General features: G+C 62.9%; 1 long non-coding RNA gene across 1 annotated transcript in view; it reads left to right on the forward strand.

Annotated features, from left to right (window-relative positions):
• Nucleotides 1-372: 372 nt before the first annotated feature.
• Nucleotides 373-10,198, forward strand: part of LOC140387738 (uncharacterized) — a 33,858-nt gene continuing 24,032 nt past the window's right edge. The window contains exon 1 of the long non-coding RNA XR_011933989.1: nucleotides 373-1,639. This is a non-coding gene — a long non-coding RNA (uncharacterized lncRNA). The remainder of the gene's footprint in view (nucleotides 1,640-10,198) is intronic.

Here is a 10,198-nt window from a genome sequence, read left to right on the forward strand (position 1 = left end):
AAAAGCAACGGACGACGCCCTGGGTCTGAAATGCAGCCTGAATATCTCTCCGTTTGGTCACAGGGGTGTGTGTGGACGGCCGGACGCTAACATACGGCTCTGGGAGAGACCCCAGAGATTTGAGTCTCTGCTCATCCTTTTGTCTATTTTCTAATGAAATCGAGCGAGTTGAAGAGGCGGAAGCAGATGGACACTGATTAATTTCTTGCCTTATTAAAAGAATGACCCAAACGAAATAAAGAGCAAGTGTCTTGCAGAGGCTCCCGGTGATATCAGCCGGCTGGGGAGGCGCGGCTGCGGGCCCGCGTCATTCGGGCGGCAATGTGAGTGGAGGGTACACTCTGTCAATACGGGGGTGCTGGCGGTAAGGCAGCGAGCCAGCCACACACACTGTCCACACTGTCCTGGGAAGCTGCCGGGCACAGCCAGTCACACACACACTGTCCACACTGCCCTGGGAAGCTGCAGAGCGCCCGCTGCCAGCCAGCCAGCCACACACACACTGTCCACACTGTCCTGGGAAGCTGCAGAGCGCCCGCTGCCAGCCAGCCAGCCACACACACACTGTCCACACTGCCCTGGGAATCTGCAGAGCGCCAGCTACCAGCCAGACAGTCACACACACACTGTCCACACTGCCCTGGGAAGCTGCCGGGCACAGCCAGTCACACACACACTGCCCTGGGAAGCTGCAGAGCGCCAGCTACCAGCCAGCCAGTCACACACACACTGTCCACACTGCCCTGGGAAGCTGCCGGGCACAGCCAGTCACACACACACTGCCCTGGGAAGCTGCAGAGCGCCAGCTACCAGCCAGCCAGCCACACACACACTGTCCACACTGCCCTGGGAAGCTGCAGAGCGCCCGCTGCCAGCCAGCCAGCCACACACACACTGTCCACACTGCCCTGGGAAGCTGCAGAGCGCCCGCTGCCAGCCAGCCAGCCACACACACACTGTCCACACTGCCCTGGGAAGCTGCAGAGCGCCCGCTGCCAGCCAGCCAGCCACACACACACTGTCCACACTGCCCTGGGAAGCTGCAGAGCGCCCGCTGCCAGCCAGCCAGCCACACACACACTGTCCACACTGCCCTGGGGAGCTGCCGGGCGCACAGCCAGCCGAGCGCCCGCTGCACTTGTAAAGTGCTGAAGAGGGAGGAGAGCCGAGGAACAAGGCACGGGAGGGGAATCAGAGAGAAGCACCGTTTACAAAAAAAACATCGCATCAATTCCTGCAACTTTTGCCACTCCCGACTCCAACCCAAGGACCGTGAAAATGGGTATCTTTTAACCGGCCCTCTGGAGGGAGAACTCGATGGATATACGATATTTATAGTTATCCTCTCTGCCTCGCCAAGAAATCAAGAGGATAACCGAAACACGAGCGACCGAGAGAGACCCTGGATGTGGCAGGAGCCATTTGTCAGCATTGCCCAGGGAGGAAGGCTGCTCTCCGGCGGGATAGGGAGGCGTCCAGGAGCCCGCCAGTTGCTGTCCCGCTACTGGGCTTGTAACCTCTGAGGAGCTATGGAGCGGAGAGATGTGCATGTGGTAGTCTGAGAGGAGAGGGAAGACACCCTGAGCGGCCATCCTCGGGGACAGGGAGCACAAAGCAGTGTTGCAATGAGACTCTTCAGGTGAGGTTGGAAGTTGTCGCCTTAAACTTTTCAAGCCGATTACAGATTGAATTTGGAGTTGCTTTGAGTTATTGATCGCCCTTCCGTGTTTGGGAAAGTTGAGGTGAGGCGACCGAAGCAGAGCCAGAGTCACACACCTCTGTGTGTTACAGTGGCACTGGTATATCAGCAGGATGTTGTGAGACATCTTCACTTAGACCATTTCCATTTTAACAACAAATATGTACATTTCACAATCGACTATGGAGTTTACACTGATCATTACTTTCTGGAGAAATTAGTTTCATGAGGTACCTCGTATTGTTAGCGTGGCTCGTTTTAGTGCGTGACTTGCGTTACTGTGCGCGTTAGTCTATGTTAGTGAGTGTGTTCTTGTATGTGTTTGTGCATTAGTGTGTGTTGGTTTGCGTGTCAGTGTTTGTGTGTCAGTTTCTGAGTGTGTATTGCTGTGTGTCAGTATGCGTGTTAATTTGAGTTGATGTGTGATGGAAATTGTGTTCATGTCTGACTGTTAGTGAGTGCACCAGTGTTTGTTAATGTGTGTACCACCATGTGTGTGTGTAATGTGTTAGTGTGTGGATTAACGTGTGCGTGACTGTATTAGAGTGTGCATTATTGTGGGTTGGTGTGTGCCTGTGTTAGTTTGTGGTTTAGTGTGTGACTGTTAGTTTGTGCTAGTGAGCGTGTAGGGTGTGATTGTGCTAGTGTGTGGGTTTGTATGTGACTGTGTCAGTGTGTGTGTGTTAGTGTGTGACTGTGTTCGTGTGTATTAGTGAATGAGTTAGCCTGTGTGTTTGTGTATGTTAGCCTGCGTTAGAGTGTGGGTGTAGCCTGTGTGTTAGTGCGTGAGTTAGCCTGTGTGTTAGTGTGTGTTAGCCTGTGAATTAGTTTGTGTTAATGTGTGAGTACGTCTGTGTGTTCGTGTGTGTGTTAGTGTATGGGTTAGCCTGTGTGTTAGTGTGTGGGTTAGTCTGTGTGTTAGTGTGTGAGTTAGTGTATGAGTTAGTCTGTGTGTTATTGTGGGTTAGTCTGTGAGTTAGCCTGTGTGTTCGTGTGTGAGTTAGTGTGTGGGTGTAGCCTGTGTGTTAGTGCGTGAGTTAGCCTGTGTGTTAGTGTGTGTTAGCCTGTGAATTAGTTTGTGTTAATGTGTGAGTACGTCTGTGTGTTCGTGTGTGTGTTAGTGTATGGGTTAGCCTGTGTGTTAGTGTGTGGGTTAGTCTGTGTGTTAGTGTGTGAGTTAGTGTATGAGTTAGTCTGTGTGTTAGTGTGGGTTAGTCTGTGAGTTAGCCTGTGTGTTCGTGTGTGAGTTAGTGTGTGGGTTAACCTGTGTGTTAGTGTGTGAGTTAGTCTGTGTGTTAATGTGTGTGAGTTAGCCTGTGTGTTAGTTTGTGACTGTGTTAATGTGTAGATGTGCACTTTAATTACTTTACGACTGTATGTGCGCGTGCGAATTTCCTGACCGGCTATTTAACTTGTTGTTCACCTGGATTTATTTTAAGGATATTTTATTAATCTACATTGATAAAAGCACACTAACGACTAACCACAGATCTAGATGTTTTCTGGTGTGATTGGTGTGACAGATGACACACATTCTGGAAAGCGCCAAGCACCCTGCGCTGGGAAAGCTGCGGGTTTCGCGGCTGTGTCTGTGCGAGGAGCTGGAGAAGCGGCGCTTCTCCCAGTGTACCCGCCAACAGCAAAGTCAACGGGGGGCGGCTGGCAGCTCTCGCTCACCTTGCTGCAGGACATAGTTGTGGACCGCGATGCCTTTCACTGCACGTGGCGGTCAGAGCCCCGAGTCTCTTATTTGCTTGTGTAGAATTACAACGGTGAGGAGAGCGAGCTGTTCATTCTGGGGCTGGGGGCGGGGGGCTGGGGCTGAGGACTGTATGGGGGCTGGGGGGCTGAGGCTGGGGGGTTGGGACTGAGGGCGGGGGCTGGGGACTGTATGGGGGCTAGGGACGGGGGACTGGAGCTGGGTCCTGGGGCCCGCGGGCTGAGGCTGGGGCTGAGTCTGGGGGGCTGGTGTTTGGGGGCTGTGGCTGAGGACTGTATTGGGGATAGGGGCGGGGGACTGGAGCTGGGTCCTAGGGCTGGGGCCCGCGGGCTGGGGCTCGGGGCGGGGGTCTGGTGTCTGCGGGTCTGGGGGCTTGGGGTCTGGGGACTGTATGGGGGCTAGGGGCGGGGGACTGGGGCTGAGTCTGGGGGCTGGGAGGCGGGGGTTGGGGCCCGCAGGCTGAGGCTGCGGCTGGGGGACTGGTGTTTGGGGGCTGAGGCTGGGGGCGATGTTGGGGACTGTATGAGGGCTAGGGGCGGGGGACTGGGGGCGCGGGCTGGGGCTGACGCTGGGGGCGATGTTGGGGTCTGTATGGGGGCTGGGGACTGGTGCTGGGTCCTGGGGGCGCGGGCTGGGGGTGGGAGGGGGAATGGGCGCCTCATCACTCACTGGGCGCTGTGGAAGTTTTTATTTTGCCAGGCGGCTTTTACAGGATGGTTTGCTTCGCTGTAATTGGTATTGGCAGGGGCATTACCTCGCTATCAGAGCTGCTTTATACACAGAGATTAGCTGCCACCTTCAAATACTTCATCAAACTGCACTTTCTCATGGATTCGATCAACTGGGGGCTTGTCGCTTGCACCCTTTCTCAGATCATTCAGTTCTCGGCAGATCGGACAGTTTTCATTTAATTTCCCCCCTGGCAATGTGCAGATGTCAGGAACTCGAGGCAACATCCGTCTCTCTTAAGATTCGATCTCCACTTGTAAATATGACCTCGGTTCCTGTAACATCTCGCCGTGCTGTTCAGTATTTCATGGTGGATTACCTGGTGCACCGAAATTCTTTCTGCTTTCCATTCTCCTGTCCAGTTATTCCCATTCCCTGTTTACTCCCCCCACCCCCTATTCCCTCCACACACACACACTCTTTGCATTTTCTGCAGAGCATGTTTGAAAGGGTTTAGCAGGGACCGGACTAACCGCCTGAATCGAGGCTGAGATACTCCAGCAAATGGGGCGGGACACGATTGACCCAGCCTCAGACAGGAATGGAAATGACACTCTTTAAGCCGATTTCATCAAAGCCAAGTCGTTGCTGTTTCCGATTTTAGGGACTCGGATGACGAATTGGTGGCGGAAGTGGCTCATTGTCAAATCTAAGCAAACGGCCCCGGGTTTTGACTGATGCAGGGAGACAGTCTGCACCAGATCTCTGACACCCGAACGTAAATCATGCTTCGTTCTTCGCGAACGGGGTCTTTCAAATGATTCAGCTACGGCCCTCATACATACACATTTCTACACCTCCCAGGGGTGTAACATGTGTCACAGGCACAATTAGGGTTAGAACAAGTGCCTGTCACATCCACAGTATCGGGTGCAGAGGGCCAAACACACACCCATATATCACAGGCAGAGATTGCCAGCGTGCATCCTGTACACCATCCACAGTCCCATTACTCTACTATCACCAGGGGGACACGGATGTATTTTCTGCCTCACAAAGCTTGTCTTCATGCATTACAAGATCTGTATTGCAATCATACACTTCTGCATTACACGATTATGTCAATAGGATCGTAGGCTTGGCTAAACAACAATCCACTCGTATGTATATAAATCATGCCAGCTACTCAACAACTGTACCCACAGGACACACAGTCTCATTGCCCAGAAATACCGATCTTACTCGGAAAAAACACAGGCAGGTAAATGAATCAGGTTCAACACTGTTCGGTCTTAACCAGGGTCCCAGTCTTAAACTTTTCAGTCCACTATCCTGCGAGCTGGCGGGAGCACAGTGTGTGCAGAGGGAGGGGCGGAGAGAGTGGGGGGGGGGGGGGGAAGGGTGGAGAGAGTGAGGGGAGGGGCGGAGAGAGTGTGGGGGGAGGGGCAGAGACAGTGGGGGGGGGAGGGGCAGAGAGAGTGGGGGGAGGGGCAGAGAGAGTGGGGGGAGGGGCAGAGAGAGTGTGGGGGAGGGGCGGGGAGAGAGTGTGGGGGGGGAGGGGCGGAGAGAGTGAGGGGGAGGGGCGGAGAGAGTGAGGGGGAGGGGCGGAGAGAGTGAGGGGGAGGGGTGGAGAGAGTGGGGGAGGAGCGGAGAGAGTGTGGGGGGGGAGGGGCGGAGAGAGTGTGGGGGGGAGGGGCGGAGAGAGTGTGGGGGGGAGGGGCGGAGAGAGTGTGGGGGGGAGGGGCGGAGAGAGTGTGGGGGGGAGGGGGCGGAGAGAGTGTGGGGGGGAGGGGCGGGGGGAGAGAGTGTGGGGGGGAGGGGCGGGGAGAGAGTGTGGGGGGGGGAGGGGCGGGGAGAGAGTGTGGGGGGGAGGGGCGGGGGAGAGAGTGTGGGGGGGAGGGGCGGGGAGAGAGTGTGGGGGGAGGGGCGGGGAGAGAGTGTGGGGGGGAGGGGCGGGGAGAGAGTGTGGGGGGGGAGGGGCGGGGAGAGAGTGTGGGGGGGAGGGGCGGGGAGAGAGTGTGGGGGGGAGGGGGCGGGGAGAGAGTGTGGGGGGGAGGGGCGGGGGAGAGAGTGTGGGGGGGAGGGGCGGGGAGAGAGTGTGGGGGGGAGGGGCGGGGGAGAGAGTGTGGGGGGGGAGGGGGCGGGGAGAGAGTGTGGGGGAGGGGCGGGGAGAGAGTGTGGGGGGGGCGGGGAGAGAGTGTGGGGGAGGGCGGGGAGAGGTGTGGGGGAGGGGCGGGGAGAGAGTGTGGGGGAGGGGCGGGGGAGAGAGTGTGGGGGAGGGGCAGGGAGAGAGTGTGGGGGGGAGGGGCGGAGAGAGAGAGTGGGGGGAGGGGCGGAGAGAGAGAGTGGGGGGAGGGGCGGAGAGAGAGAGTGGGGGGAGGGGCGGAGAGAGTGTGGGGGGAGGGGCGGAGAGAGTGTGGGGGGAGGGGCGGAGAGAGTGTGGGGGGAGGGGCGGAGAGAGTGTGGGGGGGGAGGGGCGGAAAGAGTGTGGGGGGGAGGGGCGGAAAGAGTGTGGGGGGGAGGGGCGGAAAGAGTGTGGGGGGGAGGGGCGGAAAGAGTGTGGGGGGGAGGGGCGGAAAGAGTGTGGGGGGGAGGGGCGGAGAGGTTGGGGGGGAGGGGGCGGAGAGGTTGGGGGGGAGGGGCGGAGAGGGTGGGGGGAGGGGCGGAGAGGGTGGGGGGAGGGGCGGAGAGGGTGGGGGGGGCGGAGAGGGTGGGGGGGCGGAGAGGGTGGGGGGGAGGGGCGGAGAGGGTGGGGGGGAGGGGCGGAGAGGGTGGGGGGGAGGGGCGGAGAGGGTGGGGGGGAGGGGCGGAGAGGGTGGGGGGGAGGGGCGGAGAGGGTGGGGGGGAGGGGCGGAGAGGGTGGGGGGGAGGGGCGGAGAGGGTGGGGGGGGAGGGGCGGAGAGGGTGGGGGGGAGGGGCGGAGAGGGTGGGGGGGAGGGGCGGAGAGGGTGGGGGGGAGGGGCGGAGAGGGTGGGGGGGAGGGGCGGAGAGGGTGGGGGGGAGGGGCGGAGAGGGTGGGGGGGAGGGGCGGAGAGGGTGGGGGGAGGGGCGGAGAGGGTGGGGGGGGAGGGGCGGAGAGGGTGGGGGGGAGGGGCGGAGAGGGTGGGGGGGAGGGGCGGAGAGGGTGGGGGGGAGGGGCGGAGAGGGTGGGGGGGAGGGGCGGAGAGGGTGGGGGGGAGGGGCGGAGAGGGTGGGGGGGAGGGGCGGAGAGGGAGGGGCGGAGAGGGTGGGGGGGAGGGGCGGAGAGGGTGGGGGGAGGGGCGTAGAGAGTGTGGGGGGAGGGGCGGAGAGATGTGGGGGGAGGGGCGAAGAGGGTGTGGGGGGAAGGGCGGAGAGAGTGTGGGGGGAAGGGCGGAGAGAGTGTGGGGGGGAGGGGCGGAGAGAATGTGGAGCGGAGAGAATGTGGGGGGGAGGGGCGGAGAGAATGTGGGGGGGAGGGGCGGAGAGAATGTGGGGGGGGAGGGGCGGAGAGAATGTGGGGGGGAGGGGCGGAGAGAATGTGGGGGGGAGGGGCGGAGAGAATGTGGCGGGGAGGGGCGGAGAGAATGTGGGGGGCAGGGGCGGAGAGAATGTGGGGGGAGGGGCGGATAGAATGTGGGGGTGAGGGGCGGAGAGAGTGTGGGGGGAGGGGGGAGAGAGTGTGGGGGGGGAGGGGGGGGGGAGAGAGTGTGGGGGAGGGGAGAGAGAGTGTGGGGGAGGGGGGAGAGAGTGTGGGGGGAGGGGGAGAGAGTGTGGGGGAAGGGGGGAGAGAGTGTGGGGCGAGGGGGGAGAGAGTGTGGGGGGGAGGGGGGAGAGTGTGTGGGGGCAGGGGGGAGGAGAGTGTGGGGGGAGGGGGGAGAGAGTGTGGGGGGAGGGGGGAGAGAGTGTGGGGGGAGGGGGGAGAGAGTGTGGGGGGAGGGGGGAGAGAGTGTGGGGGGAGGGGGGAGAGAGTGTGGGGGGAGGGGGGGAGAGAGTGTGGGGGGAGGGGGGAGAGAGTGTGAGGGGAGGGGGGGGGAGAGAGTGTGGGAGGAGGGGGGAGAGAGTGTGGGGAGGGGGAGAGAGTGTGGGGCGAGGGGGGAGAGAGTGTGGGGCGAGGGGGGAGAGAGTGTGGGGGGAGGGAGAGAGAGTGTGGAGGGAGGGGGGAGAGAGTGTGGGGGGAGGAGGGGGAGAGAGTGTGGGGGGAGGAGGGGGAGAGAGTGTGGGGGGAGGAGGGGGAGAGAGTGTGGGGGGAGGAGGGGGAGGAGGGGGGAGAGAGTGTGGGGGGAGGGGGAGAGAGTGTGGGGGGAGGGGGAGAGAGTGTGGGGGGAGGGGGGAGAGAGTGTGGGGAGGAGGAGGGGGGAGAGAGTGTGGGGAGGGGGAGAGAGTGTGGGGGGAGGGGCGGAGAGAATGTGGAGCGGAGAGAATGTGGGGGGAGGGGCTGAGAGAATGTGGGGGGGAGGGGCGGAGAGAATGTGGGGGGAGGGGCGGAGAGAATGTGGCGGGGAGGGGCGGAGAGAATGTGGGGGGCAGGGGCGGAGAGAATGTGGGGGGCAGGGGCGGAGAGAATGTGGGGGGAGGGGCGGATAGAATGTGGGGGTGAGGGGCGGAGAGAGTGTGGGGGGAGGGGGGAGAGAGTGTGGGGGAGGGGAGAGAGAGAGTGGGGGAGGGGGGAGAGAGTGTAGGGGGAGGGGGGGAGAGAGTGTTGGGGGAGGGGGGGAGAGAGTGTTGGGGGAGGGGGGAGAGAGTGTGGGGGGGAGGGGAGAGAGAGTGTGGAGGGAGGGGGAGAGAGTGTGGGGGGAGGGGGGAGAGAGTGTGGGAGGAGGGGGGAGAGAGTGTGGGGGGAGGGGGGGAGAGAGTGTGGGGAGGGGGAGGGGGGAGAGAGTGTGGGGGGAGGGGGGAGAGAGTGTGGGGGGAGGGGGGAGAGAGTGTGGGGGGAGGGGGGGGAGAGAGTGTGGGGGGAGGGGGGAGAGAGTGTGGGGGGGGAGGGTGGGGAGAGAGTGTGGGGGGGAGGGGGAGAGAGTGTGGGGGGAGGGGGGAGAGAGTGTGTGGGGGAGGGGAGGAGAGAGTGTGGGGAGGGGGAGAGAGTGTGGGGGAGGGGGGGAGGAGAGAGTGTGGGAGGGGGGAGAGAGTGTGGGGGAGGGGGAGAGAGTGTGAGGGGAGGGGGAGAGAGTGTGGGAGGAGGGGGGAGAGAGTGTGGGGGAGGGGGGGGGAGAGAGTGTGGGGGGAGGGGAGAGAGTGTGGGGGGAGGGGGAGAGAGTGTGGGGGAGGGGGGAGAGGGGAGAGGGGGAGAGAGAGTGGGGGAGGGGAAGAGAGTGTGGGGGAGGGGGGAGAGAGTGTGGGGGAGGGGGAGGGGGAGAGAGTGTGGGGGGAGAGAGTGTGGAGGGAGGGGGGAGAGAGTGTGGGGGAGGGGGAAGAGAGTGTGGGGGAGGGGCGGAGGGAGTGCGGGGGGAGGGGTGGAGAGAGCGGGTGCGGGGGGAGGGACGGAGAGAGCGGGTGCGGGGGGAGGGACGGAGGAGAGAGTGTGGGGAGGGGCAGAGATAGTGTGTGTGTGTGGGGGGGAGAGGCAGAGAGAGTGTGTGCGGGGGAGGGGCGGAGACAGTGTGTGCGGGGGGGAACGGGGCAGAGAGAGTGTGGGGGAGGGATGGAGAGAATGTGGGGGGGAGGGGCGGAGAGAGTGTGGGGGGAGGGGTGGAGAGAGGTGTGGGGGGAGGGGCGGAGAGGAGTGTGGGGGGAGGGGCGGAGAGGGTGTGGGGGGAGGGGCGGAGAGGTTGTGGGGGGAGGGGCGGAGAGGGTGAGGGGGGAGGGGCGGAGAGGGTGGGGGGGAGGGGCGGAGAGGGTGGGGGGGGAGGGGCGGAGAGGGGTGGGGGGGAGGGGCGGAGAGGGTGGGGGGGGAGGGGCCGGAGAGGGTGGGGGGGAGGGGCGAGAGTGAGAGGTGGGGGGGAGGGCGGAGAGGGTGGGGGGGGAGGGGCGGAGAGGGTGGGGGGGGAGGGGCGGAGAGGGTGGGGGGGAGGGGCGGAGAGGGTGGGGGGAGGGGCGAGAGGGTGGGGGAGGGCGGAGAGGGTGGGGGGGAGTGGCGGAGAGGGTGGGGGGGGGGGAGGGGGCGGAGAGGGTGGGGGAGGGGGCGGAGAGGGTGGGGGGGAGGGGCGGAGAGG

The sequence above is a fragment of the Scyliorhinus torazame genome, chromosome 13 (genome assembly GCF_047496885.1).
Source record: "Scyliorhinus torazame isolate Kashiwa2021f chromosome 13, sScyTor2.1, whole genome shotgun sequence".
Taxonomy (NCBI): domain Eukaryota; kingdom Metazoa; phylum Chordata; class Chondrichthyes; order Carcharhiniformes; family Scyliorhinidae; genus Scyliorhinus; species Scyliorhinus torazame.